At 48.2% G+C, this 19,123-nt stretch overlaps 1 protein-coding gene across 1 annotated transcript in view; it reads right to left on the minus strand.

Annotated features, from left to right (window-relative positions):
- DPF3 (double PHD fingers 3) overlaps positions 1–19,123 on the minus strand; it is a 275,837-nt gene that overhangs the window by 76,542 nt on the left and 180,172 nt on the right. The gene's annotated exons all lie outside the window — the stretch shown is intronic.

Raw genomic sequence — 19,123 nt, forward strand, 5'->3', positions numbered from 1 at the left:
TCCACCCCAGAGCTAGTTTCCTTAAAAAAATGTGTCCCACTCCCAACACCCCTCACCCACTGGACAGAACCAACAGCGCTATAACAGCATGGACCCAGGTAAAGAAAAACCCCAGAAGTTGATCTGAGTAAGAGCACCATCATTTCCTAGCTGTGAGACCCTGGGAAAGTCACTTGCCCTCTCTGTGCCTCAGGTTTCTTCAGAGGGAAAATGAGAATCATAATAGTACTTCACTCTTGAGTTGTTATGATGAGTTAATCTCTGTGCAAAGCACTTTAGAACAGAGCTGGGTAAATGAAAGGGTGATCATTATTATAACTTTGAAGTTAAAGGTATTAGGAGTCTATTTTGGCTTCCCAGATGGCGCTAGTGGTAAAGAACCCGCCTGCCAATGCAAGAGATGTAAGAGGCGCAAGTTCAATCCCTGGGTCAGGAAGATCCCCTGGAGAAGGGCATGGCAACCCACTTCAGTATGCTTGCCTGGAGAATCCCATGGACAGAGGAGCCTAGCAGGCTATAGTCCACAGAGTCACAAAATGAGACACGACTGAAGCAACTTAGCACGCACAGACTGAAGTCTATTTAATTTAATCCAATATCCCGTATACAGATGAGGCAAGTGAGGCCCAGCAAGGTTAAGCGATGTGCCTGGGAACACACAGCTAGTTATGGACGAGCCAGCCACCGGAACCCAGGTCTCCTGGACTCCCGTGCAGTTTCTTCTGCCACCCTCTGGTTGACTCTGTATGAAGTACAAAAGCTTTATGTGGATCATATTTTTGATGTATGTGATTTTTGTGCCAGAAAAACACATTCCACTTCCACCATGAAAACCATAAATCCGAGGCATCCTTGGTAAATGCGCTAGCCAGGAGCTTGTGTCCTTGACGGCCCAAGGAGTCTCTGAAACCTCAAATCTCTAAAAATGTGTCCCGGCAGGCCCTACCACTCAAGTGGACAGTCGGAGACAAGGGCAACAAGCAACACAAATATGGTTTCTTGGGGCCAAAAAGATGAAAGGGGCAGCTCCCTTGGTTGTCTGCTCAGCACACAAATGGCTAAGACTAGACCACTGTCACCCCCCTCCCTACCACAAAGCCCGACATCCCAGCCCCTGGAGGCACTTCTGGTAGCAGAAGTCTTGAGGGTCTTCCAGTAAAAATCCTGTGCCGATCCTCTCATCTTGCCGCCACCTCTCCCCAGCAGAGCAAACCCCACCCAATCTGCTGGACCAGCTGAAACTGGCAGCTTTAAAAGACTCTCCCTTCACATGCCTGAGTTATAGCTGTGAGAGTAAACACTTCACAAGGTGGAAAAAGCACAGGCTTCATCATCAGACATGGGTTCAAATCCCACTTCCAGGGGCCAAAGTTGACCAGCTGCATGACCTCCACAGTAGAGAGAAGAGCTGTGACTCAATGCTCTTACCAGCCTCCCTTATTATTTCTGGTGGGGTTTCCTTTCTTTCCTGGTGGCTTAGACAGTAGAGAATCCACCTGCAAGGCAAGAGACCTGAGCTCGATCCCTGAGTCAGGAAGATCCCCTGGAGAAGGGAATGGCTACTCACTCCAGTGTTCTTGCCTGGAGAATTCCATGGCCAGAGGAGCTTCAAAGAGTACAGTCCACGGGATCCCAGAGTGGGACACAACCGAGCAACTTTTTTTTCCCCTTTCTTACTAGATTCTCTTGGGTTTTTCAAGTATTATAACCTTCAGCCAAAATAGATGATGTCATCTCTTCTTTCTCATATTTATACAAACTATTTTATCTTCTTAGCTTAATTCATGTGGAAAAATCACCAAGACCATATTCTAAGACAGCAAAAGTAAGTTTTTCCTATTGTAGTGAAATTGCATTGAGTGATTCACTGTTTAGAATTCACTGTAAGTGACTAGGTTTTATTCTCTATCAAGTTTAAGTAGTTTGTCTTATTCCTGAGTTAGCTTTATTACAGGAGAATTTTACCAGCTGGCCTTTCAGCATCTACTAATATATGGCACTACTCTAGTTTGTTGATACGGTGAATTACGTTGATTTCCTAATGCCTGCTCCTATTGAGCCGTTCTTGAATTCCTAGAATGTACCCCCTTTGACCGGAGTGTATCATCTTTTCGATATACTGCTGTACTCTATCTTCTAATTTTACATCTACACTCAGACTTGAGATAGGTCTATAATTTTTCACCTGTCTTTCATCTTGCTTTTCAATCACATAGTTATGTTGACTTCCAAAAATGAATTGAGTTCTCTGTGGGATTGAATAAGACACATAATCCCTATGTGAGTTTTTTTTTAATCTGAAAACGACAATAGTACTATTTACCTTGAAGAATTATAAATACCATTTGTAAATTATCTCACTCAGTACCCATCACCTAATAGATGCTGAAGAAACAGTAGTGAGGGGTGAGGGGCTTCAGCGTGGTCTACCACAGGAGACCACAGGAGGCGCTGGATCCTCCTGAAAGAGGGACATTGACCTTTACCTCTACTAAGGAATCTGGCAATTGTCTGGACTATCTCAACAAGGTGAGAGTCTGAAATTCAAGTTGGTGATCAAGTTGTTGACCTACTAACTATAAATTCAAGTCCTGCAATTGGCTTCCCTCTCTCTCTCTCCCCTTCATGGGCACACATAAATATTGCAAAAAAAATAATAATAATAACATGGTACTACACATCTCAATTCCATTTCACTCAGGAAATGGGCCCTAAGGAGACCTCTGAGGCACACTGTGGGCCTGCTTGTGGCTTTTTCCATTTAACCTTTTAAATGATCTAAGGGCAATAAACAGCAAATTACGGGGTCACTGGACATAAATTCATTTTATTACCAAGCATATTACTGGTGAGGAGTAAATGTGTTTATTAAAATAAGGACAATAACATCAGTACTGATTCAGGGACACCTCAGCCGCCTCTGCAGCTCTCCCACCACACGCTCCACCGCATTTTATTTGAGTCATTTTGTTGTGATTACAGCTTGTTGTTGTTGTTTTAGTCACTAAGTTGTGTCTGACTCTTTGGTGACCCATGGACTGTAGCCCACCAGGCCCCTCTCTCCAGGGGATTTCCCAGGCAAGAATACTGGAGTGGGTTGCCGTTTCCTTCTCCAGGGGATCTTCCCAGCCCAGGGATCAAACCTGGGTCTCCTGCATTGGCAGGCAGATTTTTTTTTTTTTTAGTTTGTTTATTTATTTTAATTGAAGGCTAATTACTTTACAAAACATTATGGTGGTTTTTGCCCTACATCGACATGAATCAGCCACTCATGTACATGTGTTCCCCCATCGTGACCCACCCCTCCGCCTCCCTCTGCACCCCATCCCCCTGGGTTTTCCCAGAGCACCAGGTTTGAGTGCCCAAGCAGGCGGATTCTTTACCACTGAGCCACCACACTGTCTTTCTTAATCACAGAATCCCAGGATCTTAAGAGTCATGTGGTCTAACCAGCTATCCAATTGTTTTATTCCCACGAACACTCTAGATGCCTTTCTGGAGCAACTCCACTGATGGGGAACTCACTACCCACCCGAGTGGACATTTCTTCTTTGGTTTCCTAAAATTATGGCCAGGACTGCACTGGAGGGCCTCTCCTAGGACCGTTTCATATCAATTTCCTCTTGATGTCAACGACTCTACCTCTCATGCTGCCAAACACATTTTACACCTTCAAAACATACCCACTGAATAGCTGATGAGTGAACCCAGCAACGCTTTGTAGAAAACCAGGAGATGGGGGAGGAGGTAGATGTGCAGAACCAGCTCCATCTATCCACATTAATCTCACACTAATAGTTCTTAAAACCTACAAAACCAAATCCAAGCAAAAAGCTTCCCTTATCTCCTTCCCCAACATCACAGAGAGTAACTGTTTTTAGAGCAGATCCTTTTGCTAGAAGAGAGATTCTCAAAGAGTAATCCCCAGACCAGCACCTTCAGCAGCACCTGGGAAGCTGTTCGAGATGCAGATTCTTGGGTTCTGCCCCAGGCCTACCGGATCAGAAAGTCTGGGGTAGAGCCTGGCAATCTGTGTGTTAACAGGCCCTGTAGGTAACTTTGAATACACACTACAGTTTGAGAACTACTGTTAGAAGATTGAATATTTTGAGGCTTGACTCCCACCCTGTGTCTCCCTGCCCTTCTGGATGGATGGCGGTGGCAGGCAGGGGCAGTGGGAGGCAGCCCTGAGATCTGTGTTCCATTATTAGACCTAACAGAACCAGATGGCACATGGAGGTCCTGGAAGCCAGACCCCTTAACCACGATCCCTACATGCAGAGCTTTCCAGGTGGAGCTTCATTTTTTACCACCTGCTTATACAATGTCATTCCTTCATCACCAGGTCTTCAAGAAAACATTTATTAAACACCTAGTGTGTGCCCAGTCTTGAGGCAGCAGAGGACAAAGATAAATGAGTCCCAGTCCCCTCCCTCCAGGAGTCCGCAGTCTAGCAGAGGAGATACACACATCAGCTAGCAAAGAGGGAGGTGGGACCCATGCACCAATGTGAGCCTGTGCATGGCAAAGAGAAGGGCCCAGTGCATGGGCCTGAGGCAGGGATGGGGGGATAGCTTCCCGGAGGAGGTGGACGAGCTATGGCATGTGAGATAGCAGGACATCACCAGGCAGACAGAGGAGGAGGGCCTGTGGGCACCAAAGCATATTCCACCAGCACCTCTGGGAGCTGCAGGATGTTTAGTAAAGCCGGTGGGAAGCAGGCTTCAGGGTGGGTATGAGGAAACTAAGGAGAGGAAGGTGGGCGGGACTTTATTCCGACAGTGGGAGGCCAGGGGAGGACCTACTTAATCAGATTTATATGTTAGAGATACCGCTTCAGACTCTAGTGCAAAAGATGGATTTGGAGATGGCAGGAGGCTATTTTAGGGCTTCCCTGATGTCTCAGATGGTAAAGAATCTGCCTGCAATGCAGGAGACCCAGGTTCGATCCCTGGATGGGAAGATTTTGTGGAGAAGGGAATGGCAACCCATTCCTGTTAACTATAAAGACATCCTGAAATCACCTAAATCTAATGTCAAATTGAGTCGGACACAACTAAGCAACAACAAAAACAGAGGCTCCTTCAATTTTTAATGTGTGAACAATGAGGACTTCAGGATAGGAAGGAGGCTAAAGAGACAGAATCTGGTAGAAGTGGGAGCAGGTGGGAGGAAGCAGCAAGGAGGAGCCTAAAAAGACTTCGGCCAACTCGGCTTCCTGGCCATGTGCTATCCAGCACCCGTCCACCTCTCCAGCCTCACCTGGAGCCACATTCCGCCTCCTTCTTGGACTTCCTGCCCACTGACCTTTCATTTCTTGAACAGTTTTCTTTCCACCACAGAGCCTTTGCACAAGCCTCTGCCCAGAATGTCCCCCAGCCCCAGTTTGCCTGATTAACTTCAGTTAATGATCCTTCAGTTCTCCGGTATTTCCAATCACAATTAGGACCCTGGTGTGTTATCTTCCCAGGATGAGTCGTGTATCAGTACATGTCTCTCCCACTAGCAGCAAGCATGGCAAGCCCTGAGTGTCTGGACACTGGTGCAGCCCCAGTGCTCAGCTCGGGGCCTACACTAAGGGAAGTAATAAAAACACCCAGGCTTCTGATTTGGGCAGCGGGGTGGAAGCATGTAGCAGAAAAATCAGATTTAAAAAAGGAAGGGGATGAGTTCAGTCTGGGGTGGAGATCTTGGATTAAGTTATTCCAAACTGCCACCCCACCATGGAAGAGCTGCCACAGGTAAAGCAGGATTCCGCAGTCTGCGGCTGGCTTATACACCTGGAGTTTTAGGAAGGAGATGCGGATGTTGGAGCTGGCAGGGTGGCAGTGGAGCTAATGGATTGGGAGAGAATGAGGAGAGGAAGAAGAAAGGTGTGGACATGGGACAGAACTCAGAAAACACCAGTATCTTAAGAGTCCAGTGGAGAAAGAGAAACTAACATAAAATTTTTGTTAAGACAACACACACACACCAGACTTCCCTGGTGATCCAGTGGCTAAGACCCCACCTTTAAATGCAGGCAGAGGGGTTTGATTTCTGGGTGGGGAACTAAGATCCCACACGCCAAAACTAAGAGTTCGCATGCCCAAACTAAAGATCCACGTGCTGGAACAAAGACGGAAGAGCCCACGTGCCACACCCAAGACAAGGCACAGCCAAATAAATGAAAATAAATAAAGAAGAAGGAAGAAAGAAAGACTCATGCAGCAGTGAGTAACCTAAGCCAGAGGAGCAGGGTTTCCAGCCGACATTAGAGATGACACCACCAGTCTCGGTTCCTGCTAACAGCTACTGATTGTGTACCACGTGCCAGGCCTGATCTGGGGCTTCGAGGACATTTGCTCGCAGCCACATGCATCCTCATTTTCTAGAGGCAGAGCCCGGATAAGGTCAGATGCCCCAGAGGGCCAAGAAGGATGGGGCCTGAGAAGAGACCACTGGGCTCGGCAATTAGGAGGTCACCTAGTGAGCACGGAACCCACAGACTCCCAGAGGACAAGGTAAGGCTGCAGGGAGCTAGGACGCTTCTGGAAATGAGGAAGTGGTGATGGGGCTGACAGACCATTCCTTCCAGCATGGCTGCAGAAGAAGAAAGAATCAGCTGGTGGATAGATGGGACTGTGGAGTCCACAGAGACTGATCATGGCTTGTCCTTTAACAGAACAGATCCTGAGCAGGCTCGGAGGCTAAAGGGTAAGAGGCAGGAGGGAGAGGGGAGTTGGAAAGGCAGGGTTAGGAGAGACTGGAGTTCATGGAGCAAGATGTGCTGTGTGCTTAGTCACTCAGTCGTGTCCGACTCTTTGCAACCCCCTGGCCTGTAGCCCGCCAGGCTCCTCTGTCCATGGGGATTCTCCAGGCCAGAATAGTGGAGTGGGTTGCCATTTCCTCCTCCAGGGGATCTTCCCAACCCAGGGATGGAAGCCAGGTCTCCCGCATTGCAGGCAGATTCTTTATCATCTGAGCCACCAGGGAAGCCCATGGAACAAGATGCCTGACCCCAAAACAAAGCTGCTGACCCAAGTCCCAGTCCTTCAGATGACTTCATCCTAGGGCCAAGATATTCCTAAGATTGATTTTGGTTGAAGTGCATTCTAGACCAGACTGCTGCATTGAGATGAAAGGAAATGCCTTGGAAATCCTTCTTTGACCGGTTTGGAAGAGAAGGAACATCCAGCCCCGTCTCACCTTCTATATGGATTTCGTTACATCTTCCTGCTGCTCTGAACACTTGTTCACCAGTTTTGTAAACGTGAGACCAGTGTATTCAGATCAGGTCCCGGGGTCCGGAGGGCCCCACACTTGGTTTAATGTTTTGCTGTCATTAAATGTAAATGTAATTTACAGTAAATGTTTGCTGTCACCTTGAAATTTTCATACTATGAAACAAAGAGCCCCTTATTTGCATTTTGTTCTGGGCCCTGCAAATTATGCATCTGGTGGACTTCCCCAGGGGTCCAGTCGTTAAGATGCCACCTTTCAATGCAGGGATCATGGGTTCAATCCCTAGTCAGGGAATTAAGATCCTATATGCTGCACGATGTGACAGATTTTTTAAAAAAAAAGGCATCTGGTCCTGGAAACCTATGGAGGGAGGGGGTGGAGATCTGGGACTGGGGCTGAGTTATTCCAAACAGCCACCCTGGTCGTGTAAGAGCTGCCACAGTGAATGCGGGACCCAGCCAGCTCTAGTCAGGAGTAAAGTTCCCCTCTGAGGTAACTATTAATAGGAAACCTGGCCGGAGTGGTTAGTCACTCAACAGTGGTTATTTTAGCGCCAGCGACAGCTCTGGCCTGCTTCTAGGTCAACCCTTCCTTCAGAGAGACAGGATCTGTCTTGGAATGTGGGTAAGCTGATCTGAACTGCCTGGGTTCAAATCCCAGCTCTGCTGCTGACTGACTGTGTGATCTTGGGCGAGTGGCTAAATCTCTCTGTGCTTTAGCATCCTCTCAGGAAAATAGGACGATCACAGCAGCCCACCTACCGCACAGCTGGGAGGCTACGTGAGAGAACACATTGAAAGCAGTGCAGGGCTCGCAGTAAGCTCAGCCATTGTCAGCCATCGTCCACACTGCGGATCCACAAAGGGAATAAACTCTAACGGCGCGGTGGGGGGTGGGGGGTGGGGGGGGGAAAGAACTAGTAGTTTCTCCTCTGAAGTCTGGGGTGATGGAGTTGCAAGAAAATAGAATGTTGGGAAAGATACATTCTGAAAATAAAGTATTAGAACCATCTGCTATCCTTTTATCACGTCAGCAATCTCACTCTGGAATTATCTGTTGTGCAGAATCAGACTGAGCCCCAAGACGGCTGAAGCATTCAGAGAGGGCTTCACCCCCTCCTCCAGCTCCCATCTCCCTCCCCAGGGCAGGCTCCTTGGCCAGGCTCCTCTGAAGCCAGTACCCCGGGACTAGTCAACCTTGCCTGTGTACAACCTAAGGCCCTTCTTTTCACCTTGGCAGCTCGCACCTGGATCATGTGTTCCCAGTGCAGCGCACATAGAGAGGGCCGGTTGTGACAACGAGGAAGGTCCGGCTTGCCTCCCTCTCTCTCCTTCCCCTGGGGCAAATCCATCTGTCAAGCTGCAAAATGAGAGCTTGCGCACTTCCCTACCAGAGCTGGAGTCTCCAGGAAGGACCTCCTGTCTGGAGTTATGAATACCTTTAGGGCCGCCCCAGAATATTTACAGCACGATGCCACCCTCCCCCAACTGCACTTCAACCCTACAGCCCTCACTCCTTCTGAGGATGGGGGAGGATGGGGAGGCAGAGGAGGAGGGAGGAAGAGGAGGAGGAGGAGGAACAATCAGGGGCAGTGTGCGTGAACAAAGCCGGCTGCAGAGACAGCAGAATCCTTCCTGCCGGGGAGAAGCGGCCGCCTTCCCCACTGATAACTTAATGACTCTGGCACATTTTCATCAGCCCAACTTGGAGCACGCAGTGGGTATCTGAGCCAGTGGTTTCCGAGAGCCTGAAAGCAGCGACTGAAAGCAATTACGGGATGAGTGTCCAAGAGACAAAGCCTGGGCCTTGGGAGTCACCAGGCTGCATCTCTTTCCCAGCTCTGCCCCCTGGCACTTCCATACAGCCCTCAGGACGCCACTTCCCTTGCTCTGCAGCTCGACTTCCCCTTCTGTAAAAATTGACCCAGCGGGGCCTGTCACCTGCCAATGCCTCCAAGGCAGCCTGCTTACAGACTATCGGGCAGGCACACATTCTTACATGGAGCCTCACGATAGCTCAGGAGGTAGGGATTGTCACCCCATTTCATGGGGGAGGAAACTGAGTCTGGAGGCACGGAGACCACTCACTAAATGGCAGAGGTGGGATTTGAACTCAGGCCTGCTGAAGCACACAGACTCAAAGATATGCTGCTCATTCTCCATGCACCACCCCTCCCAGTGCCCGGAGCTGACCTCTACAGCCTCGTGCCCTCTGCTTCCAGTGGCATTTGGTCATTAAGGATGGAGGGTGATGAGAGAGGCATTGCGGATCTTCTCCATGCCTGTTCCTGCTCAGGCAGCACCCCTGGAGCAGGGTGACCCTCCCCCCCAGATCCAGTCTCCCCTGTGAGCCAATGCCCTCCCTGCTCCTTGGGATTCAGGATGGGGAGGGCTCCCTCTCCCTTGTTGGTACCTTTATCCTGCCCACACATCCACAATCACGCCATCATCAAATTCTCTGCCATTCAGCCCTTCTAAGGTTGAACTCTATGGCCGGCTGGGGCCAAGACAGAAAAAAACAGGGGCCATCTAGACAGGGGACTCATACTAGTAGGACCAGACTGGTCCAGATGTTTGGGGATCCCCACACCTTCCTGACTTCCCTAGTGGTTCAGATGGTAAAGAATCTGCCTGCAATGCAGGAGACCTGGGTTTGATTCCTGGGTCGGGAAGATCCCCTGGAGAAGGGAATGGCAACTCATTCCAGTATTCTTGCCTGGAGAATGCCATGGACAGAGGAGCCTGGTGGGCTACAATCCGTGGAATCACAAAGAGTCAGACACAGCTGAGCAACTAACACTGACACCTTCCTGACAACCCTCAGTGTTCTCTCTGGAGAACCATCAGGGGGTGGTGGAGGCATGTCTACGCCAATCCCCTCCTGCCCCTGCCCCCCAACCCCGACCAAGTGAGAAAAGCCCTGCTGTGAATGAGCTTGGGACAAAACCCAGGGGACTGCAAAAAGCCATTAGCTCAGACGTGTGTATGCAGGGTGGAGTGTTAATCCCTACGACTAAGTTAAATGCCCAGTCTTTTCTCAAGAGTCAGTAATGGCTCTATTGAACTCAAGCAATAAAAGTGGTGGCTTCACCAATGAATGGCCCAGGTCCTGCAACATTCAGGCACCAAGAAGGTCCTCTTGGGCAAGCCCAGGTGGGCTTCCCTCTTCCATCCTCTCGAGCCAGAGGCTGGCAGTGTGGGTGGCCCTCTGCACACCTGGGGTCTGGCCTTGGTGATGACACTAACCCATCATGCACCCTTACACACACAAAAAAAAACCCTTTCTGGGCTTGGTTTCCCTGTTTGTAAAACATGGCAGTTGCCTCAGACCATCTCTGAGTCTTCCCATTCTAACACTGCACATCTCTTTGTTTCTCTGGGTCCTCCAGATCCTCCTGCAGCAACGACTCCCTCGACTGTGACAGAAAAATGACGTAGGTTCCCAGCCACAGGATCCACCCAGCGGCTGCGTCCACCCCTCCCCACCCCATCAAGCCAGGTCAGCAGAGGCCTTTCTGTGGCCTCATGTTTCTTTCAGGCCACCCTTGGCACTTACTTTAAGCTGAAGTCTTCTGGACAGAAACACAAGGGTCTGGAGGAGGGGTGGGGTGTAACATCTGGATTCTTCAGAACCATATTCCCCAGGGCCTGCACTGACCCACGTATTAGGAGAGAGCCCAGAGCTAGGATCTACCAAATGCTGGTGATCCACAAGTCCTGTGCCTGCATCAGGGGAGAACGTCCTGCATATCTGAGGAATTTACTGTATGTGAACGTGGCTACAGGCTTAAAAAATTAAAACACAAGAACGGAGATAAGCAACAAGGCTTCCATTTCAAAATACTCTATAACTTAATTCTGTATCCCCAGCAGAGAACTGCAGAAATTCCCCACACCAAAGCATTAGATGTGTTGGTGGAACTCTTTATTGCACCGTTAAGAAGCAAGGTAACATAACTCTGGTGAACTCTGAGGTCAGTTGTCCTATGCCAGTTAATTGGCTGTATGACCTTGGGCAAGTTACTTAATCTCTCCAAACCTCAGTTTGTTTGACTGTAAAATGGGGATAATAATAGTTGTATACCTCATATGGATATTGTCAGAACTGAATGAAAGTGAAAGAAAGTGAAAGTCACTCAGTCGTGTCCAACCCTTTGTGACCCCATGGACTACACAGTCCATGGAATTCTCCAGGCCAGAATACTTGAGTGGGTAGCCGTTCCCTTCTCCAGGGGATCTTCCCTACCCAGGGATTGAACCCAGGTCTCCCGCATTGCAGGCAGATCCTGTACCAGAATTGAATGAGTCCATCCTTTAAAGTACTTAGCACATTGCCTGGCACGCAGCAAATGTTCACTAAACACCAGCTATTTCTGATCATTAATTTAGCTCTATCAGAATGCTTCCCTGGTCCCTCACAACTCCAGCAGCCAGAGCACAGAGCACAACTGGGGATTCAGCCTAAGTGTGAAATAAATACCCTTTCTTGACTTAGTACAAAAAATAATATTTATTGAGCATATCTATGAACCAGGCAGTGAACTAATGGTTTTCACACGTAACAGTCTCATTTTACCCTCTTGAAAACACTCTAAAGTCAATCTTATTGTCCTCACTTGACAGAAAAAAGAAACTCAGGCACAGAGAGGTTTTCAAGATTTGCCCAAGGTCATGGCTAGGTTATGTCGTAGTAAAGACGCAAACACTGGGCTTCTGATTCAAGAGCCATCTTCTTTGGACCTTATAGAGATGCTGCCTTTGATTCCTTATTCTAATGAATCACACATTAACCCATCCCTAGCTTCCCTGGTGACTCAGTGGTAAAGAATCTGCCTACCAAAGCAGGAGACAGGATTTCACTCCCTGGGTTGGGAAGATCCCCTGGAGAAGGGCATGGCTACCCACTCCAGTATTCTTGCCTGGAGAATCCCATAGACAGAGGAGCCTGGTGGGCTACAGTTCGTAGGGTCGCAAAAGAGTCGAACACAAGTTAGCAACTAAACAGCAACAACAATTAACTTAAAGAGTAAAATATCATTCTTTTTTTAATCTTCATTGAAAATAATTTCAATAATAAATATAACTGTCCACAGTTCTGAGGAAGATAAACAGAGAAAGGTAAAAGAAAAAAAATCAGATGCAATATCATAAAATGTGGCAGTCCCCAAACATTTGGGAATCTGGCCAGTGTCCTCTCTTATGGGATATCTGGGTGAATATCTGACCTAAATGCTCCCTCAGATGCTTTGTGAGACCCAACCTACCGAGTATGTCTCAATGACCCTTACCTGAAGCAGGCCCCCATCCACCCATGACATCAGTATAAGTCCCTTACTAACTTTGGGGAAACAAATATACATCAGCATTTGTGAGACATCTATGCCTGGATATCCTGCCATGTTACCTCCTCCTCCTCTAGAATATTCCAGTTAAGCCTCCCTCATGTCTCCACTACTCAGGCTCAAGACTTTGGGAGTTACTGCTGCCGCCTCCCTCTCTCTCGCACCCTACATCCTGTCTGTCCTCTGCCAGGTTCTGCGAGTTTCTTTTTCACAAAGGCTTGCTTGTTTGCCCCATCCATTTTGCTCCTGTTGTCGCCACCATCCAGACTTCATGTCTTCTCCTTCCCAGAAAAGGCTCCTGTTAGCTACAGGCTTCGGGCTGTCTTCCCTGAACACCTAACCCTAGAGATGAACCATTCCAGAGATGTCTCCAGGACCATCCACGACTCACCATGGACAATACAGGCCAAACTCTAAGCACCTCAGCCTGGTGTTTTGAACATCCTTATCTAACCCTGTACCTCCCAATCTCTCTCCCCAAACACTCTGCGTCAGCCACGCTGGTCTATCTTCTATCCTGGTGTGTGCAACCCACATTCATCAACATTTTGGGAGCGACCACTGGGCTGGGTCTGGGATGCAAGTTGAATATGACACAGCCCCTGCTCTCAGAGGCCCGGGGTCCAGCTGGAAGAATGGGCAAATAGACAAACTGTTACCATGCGATGGGAGAGGCCGCCTATGCAGAGGTGTATATAAGGCGAGGCAGACTCTCAGAGGAGGTGAGTGACCAGTGGGGGACAGTGAGATCGCAGAGGAGAGGAGACTGCCCACTGGGGTCAAACCTTGGCTCTGCCGGTTACTCACTGTGTGACCTCAGGAAAGCTAAAAAACCCCTCTCCTCCTCAGAATCCTTATCTGTAGGATGGAGATGATCACACCATCCATCTCCTAGTACTTTCTCAAGGATTAAAGGAAATAGACGGGACTTCCCTGGGGCCCAGTGGTTAAGAGTCCACCTGCCAATGCAGGTGGCACGAGTTCGATTCCCAATTCGGGAACTAAGATCCCACGTGCTGCAGAGCAGCTAAGCCCACACACCTCAACTACTGAAGCTGCCCTCTAGAGCCTGTGAGCCGGAACTACTGAAGCTGGGCCATCGAGAGCCTGCGCTCTGCAACAAGCGAAGTCACCGCAAGAAGCCCGTGTACCGCCACTAGTAGCCCCAGCTTGCTGCAATTAGAGAAAGTTCTCACATAGCAACAAAAAGTAAATAAATATTTTTAAAATATTTTATTTAAATATTTAAAAAAAGAATTAGTATAGATGAAACCGATGGAACATTCCAGGCCCATAATATAAATCAGCAGACTTTTGCCATTACTATTACTACCTCCCTGCTTACTCCCACATACCCCTCCATCCCTGGAGACCTCAGTCAATCCAGCATACCCTCACCGAGGACCTGTGTGGCATCCTAGGGAAGCACCCTCTGCCACCTCAGTCCCCTCCCCTGGATTCCTACGGCGCTCACTATCTTTCTGCTAAAGAAAACTGCCTGTGTTCTCTCCTCCTGTGACAGCAGCCTTCTCTTGCCAACGGCACTGGAGACAGAGGAAATGAGGAAAAGGCAAAGGTGGAAGAAACAGTCATTAAGCACATACCAATGCATGTGCAAGCATTTTTACAGACATTATCACAGGCAGCTTTCTCAACCGCATCCATCCCCGGTTCACACCTCGGGACAATGGACACGCCCAGCAGCAAGATGATTTTCTTGAAAAATTCTGGATAACAAGTTAACAAGCGACAGGGCCACAGTCTGACCTCAGGCTTCTCACAGCAAAGTCAGCACACCTCCTTCTTCCTGCAGCTCTTGCTAACCCACTTCCCTGAGCCCCAACCAGGACTTGAAATAAGAGAAATCAAAAGGCTGTGCACCAGGCCCTTCAACCCCACAGTTCTGCTTCTGGGAAAAATAAAAGCATTATGCAAAGATAGAGCTGCAAGACTGTTTTTAATCATGGACAAATTTTGGTCCAAACATCCAATAAGTGAAACAATGATTGGGCAGACTGGGACATGGCCAAATCATGGAACGCCATATAGCCCTGAAATGTTGTCATAAAAGTGTCCCTATCAACGTGGAAGGATGGTCTTTGTGTGTTGCTGAGTGGGGGGTGGGCTAACGTGGTACATATTATTTACTGGGGGGCAGAGAGGGCATAGTAAATGGAGACCATAACGAGACCCCTAAAACAGGATGCAATAGAATAAAATTCAAGTTATCTCTGAAGAGTAAGATTATGGGTGATTTTTAGTTTTCCCTTTATGCTTATCTGTAACTTCTGATTTTTCCACCATAAAAGTATGCTACTTCTAACTGGATGACAAAGTAATTCAAGAGGGCTTGCATATAGGTATAAAACAAACTTTAGGTTACCAAAGGGGAAGAGGGGAGGGATAAATTAGGAGTGTAGGATTAACAGATGTACAGTACCGTATACAAAATAGATAAACAGCAGGATTCACTATTTAGCACAGGAAACTATTGGGCTTCCCAGGTGGTGCTAGTGGTAAAGAACCCACTTGCCAGTGTAGGAGACATAAAAGACTAGGGTTCAATCCCCGAGTCAGGAAGATCCCCTGGAGGAGGGCATGGCAACTCACTCCAGTATTCTTGCCTGGAGAAGCCCATGGACAGAGAAGCCTGGCAGGATACAGCCCACAGGGTCCTGAAGACTAGGACACAACTGAAGCAACCTAGCGTGCATGCACAGGGGACTATATTCAATATCTTGTAATAATCTATAATGAAAACAACTGAAAAGAGAATATATATAATACATAAATATATAAAATATATGTATATATAATTGCGTCACTTTGCTGAACATTTAAAACTAACACAATACTGTAAATCAACTATACTTCAATAAGATAAAAAGAGTGTGTGGGTTACAGGCAAGGCAACCCTAGGTTTGGTAGTCAAGGACACAGTTCTTGAGAGAGTGAGAAGGTCTGAGAGTATGAATGAGAAACTTCGACCACTCCCCAGCCCTGTCTCTGACCAGCCCTGCTGTGACAACCTGCAACCTGCATCCATGATGCGAGGACACTCAAATATTTAAACAGTCCCAGCTTTGCAGGAACAAATGCACCGGGTCTCTAGGGATCAATCCCATGCCACAGGCCCTGCTCCACAAATCACATTTCTGGGGCATGGAGCCTGTCCCACCCCTCCCCCACTGCACCCCACACAAGGACCTGCGAGATAATATCAGCAACAACTGAGTGATGAGCCCAGCTTCCCTCCAGCGACAAGGGCAGCCAGCCTGAAGCCCACATTATTGGCTTTTCTGCTGCAGCTTGAAGCTAGAAGCATGTGAGCCTTAGAGAACGTGGTTTAATGCCCTCAGAAAATGTTTAACAAGACTGCAGTGGTCATCTGATTCTTCCTGTGCACTCAGGTACGAGGGGAAACAGCAGTGATTTTTTAAGGAGGCTGAGGTCAAGCAGCCCTGGAGGAGCACACGGCAAGCCACTCCAGTGTTCTTGCCTAGAGAATCCCATGGACAGAGGAGCCTGGCTGGCTATGGTCCATAGGGTCACAAAGAGTCGGACACAACTGAAGCAACTGAGCACGCATGCACACACGCACAAAGTCAAGTAGAGTTTCTGAAACACTGTGGGAGCAGCTGGGGCTGCTCTAGGCCCCCGCATGTCAGTCTAATGTCCTATAGCCCAGCATACTATGTCCCAGGGAAAGAGCCTCGCTGTGAAGCCTGGGAAGAAAGGAGCCCATGATGGGGAAAAGGCAACTGACTGAGGAGGTCTAGAGACTCAAGAAAGGAGCTGGGGCTTCTGCGGTGGTTCAGGGCTTAAGATCCCGCACTTCCAATGCAGGGGGCCCAGGTCTGATCCCTGGTCAGGGAACTAGATCATGCATGCCACAACTAAGATCCAGCGCAGACAGTTTGTTTTTTTTTTTTTAACAAAAGGAGCTCCCGGGGCTTCCCTGGTGGCTCCGTAGTGAAGAATCATCCTGCCAGCTCAGGAGATACAGGTTCAATCCCTGATCCAGGAAGATCCCACATGCCACGGAGCAATGAAACCTGTGCACGGCAACTATTAAGTCTGTGCTCTGCAGCCTGGGAGCCACAACTTCCGAAGCCTGAGCACCCTGAAGCCCATGCTCCACAACAAGAGAAGCCACTTCGAGGACAAGCCTGGAGAGCATAACTGGAGAGCAGTTATGGAGAGCTCTCCATAACTGGAGAGCAGCCCCTGCTCACTGCAACTAGAGAATGCCCATGCACATTAATGAAGACCCAGTGCAGCAAAACTGAATAAATAAAATTTTCAGAAGGAAAAAAAAAAGGAGCTCCCCATCATTGACAAATGAGGGAAGTGGTGTCATAGCCACTTGAGGGGTGGAATGAAGGAAGATCAAGGGGGTCTACCCCCAGATCCTGCTTTTCGTCCCAAACATGCTCCCTGGGGTCTACCACCCAGAAGACCCAGAACCCTATTCTGACACTGGCCCAACTGGACAGAGTTACAAGCCCACCAGGTTTCTAGAAGGGAGGCAACACAGTGAAGTCAAGGGCCACACAATCAAAACTACACAACAGTGGGGTGGGGACGGTAGGGGACAAAGTTCTTGCTCATATGGAGACCGAGTTGAGAGTGACAAGACTCAGAGGTGAGTCAAGTTCCCAGGAGGGCTTCCATCTCATCTGCGTGCCTTCTGTCACTAATCTAACCTAATAACCCAGGTAGGGGTGGGAGGTAGAATGATTTTAATAGATTTAAATTGAAAAGGCTCAAAATTATGTTAACTATTCCATTCCACTTCAGCTATAATTACTACCTGATTCCAGCTTGCCAACCTGACACCGGGAAGCCGTCTGTCAACAGTGGACAAGGCCTCACCTCATAAATAAAGCGTGCTCGCTCATTCATTTATTGTTAAAGCATGTTGTTTCCTCAGCTTTCAGGAGCACCAAAGTCTCTTTCGGTGCGGAGCAGGACATATTTGTTATTGCTGTTGTGTAGCATTAAGTCGTGTCCAAATCTTTGCCACCCCATGGAACGCAGCACACCAAGGCTCCCCTGTCCTTCACCATCTCCTGGAGCTTGCTCACATTCATGTCCATTGAGTTGATGAAGCTGTCTAACCATCTCATCCTCTGCTGCCCCCGTCTTCTTTTGCCTTCAATCCTCCCCAGCATCAGGGTCTTTTCCAATGAGTCGGCTCTTCGCATCAGGTGGCCAAAGTATTGGAGCTTCAGCATCAGTTCTTCCTATGAATATTCAGGGTTGGTTTCTTTTAGGATTGACTGGTTTGATCTCTTGCACTTCAAGCGACTCTTAAGAATCTTCTCCAGCACCACGATTTGAAAGCATCAATTCTTCAGCGTTCAGCCTTCTTTATGGTTCAACTCTCACATCCATACCTGACTACTGGAAAAATCATAGCTTTGACTATACAAACTTTAGTTGGCAAAATGATGTTTCTGCTTTTTAATGCACTGTCTAGCCTTGTCGTCGGAGAAGGCGATGGCACCCTACTCCAGTACTCTTGCCTGGAAAATCCCATGGATGGAGGAGCCTGGTGGGCTGCAGTCCATGGAGTTGCGAAGAGTCGGACATGACTGAGCAACTTCACTTTCACTGTTCACTTTCATGCACTGGAGAAGGAAATGGGAACCCACTTCAGTGTTCTTGCCTGGAGAATTCCAGGGACGGGGGAGCCTGGTGGGCTGCTGTCTATGAGGTCACACAGAGTTGGCCACGACTGAAGCGACTTAGCAGCAGCAGCAGCTTTGTCATAGCTCTCCTGCCAAGGAGCAAGGGCCTTTTAATTTCGTAACAGCAGTCACCGTCTGCAGTGATTTTGGAGCCTAGGAAAATAAAGTCTGTCACTGTTTCCATTTTTTTCCCCATCTATTTGCCATGAAGTGCTGGGACCGGATGCCATGATCTTCATTTTTTGAATGTTGAGTTTCAAGCCAGCTTTTTCACTCTCATCAAGAGGCTCTTTAGTTCCTCTTTGCTGTCTACCCATAGAGTAGTATCATCTGCATATCTGAGGTTGTTGATATTTCTCCTGGCAATCTTGATTCCAGCTTGCGCTTCATCCAGCCCAGCATTTTGCATGATGCACTCTGCATATAAGTTAAATAAGCAGGGTGACAATATACAGCCTTGATGTACTCCTTTCCCAGTTTGGAACCAGTCCATTGTTTCATGTCTGATTGTAACTGTTGCTTCTTGTCCTACATACAGATTTCTCAGGAGAGAGGTATAGTGGTCTGGTATTCCCACCTCTTTAAGAATTTTCCACAGTTTGCCATGATCCACACAGAACCAAATTCTCTATCAGTGTGGAAGAGGGCATATTAGCCAGCAGTCTGTGTGAAGATGTCTTGGGGTGTGTCCATTCTGGAGCTGGAGAAACAGGATTCATACCCCAGGTTTAGCATTAACTAGCTGTGTGACCTTGGATAACTCCCCTCACCTCTCTGAGCCTGTTTCTTTTCGGTAAAGTGAGCTCAATTGTCCCTGCCTCTCAAGGTTTGCACTGGGATTTATAGAAGCAATGTATATAAAATG

The sequence above is a fragment of the Budorcas taxicolor genome, chromosome 10 (genome assembly GCF_023091745.1).
Source record: "Budorcas taxicolor isolate Tak-1 chromosome 10, Takin1.1, whole genome shotgun sequence".
NCBI lineage: Eukaryota > Metazoa > Chordata > Mammalia > Artiodactyla > Bovidae > Budorcas > Budorcas taxicolor.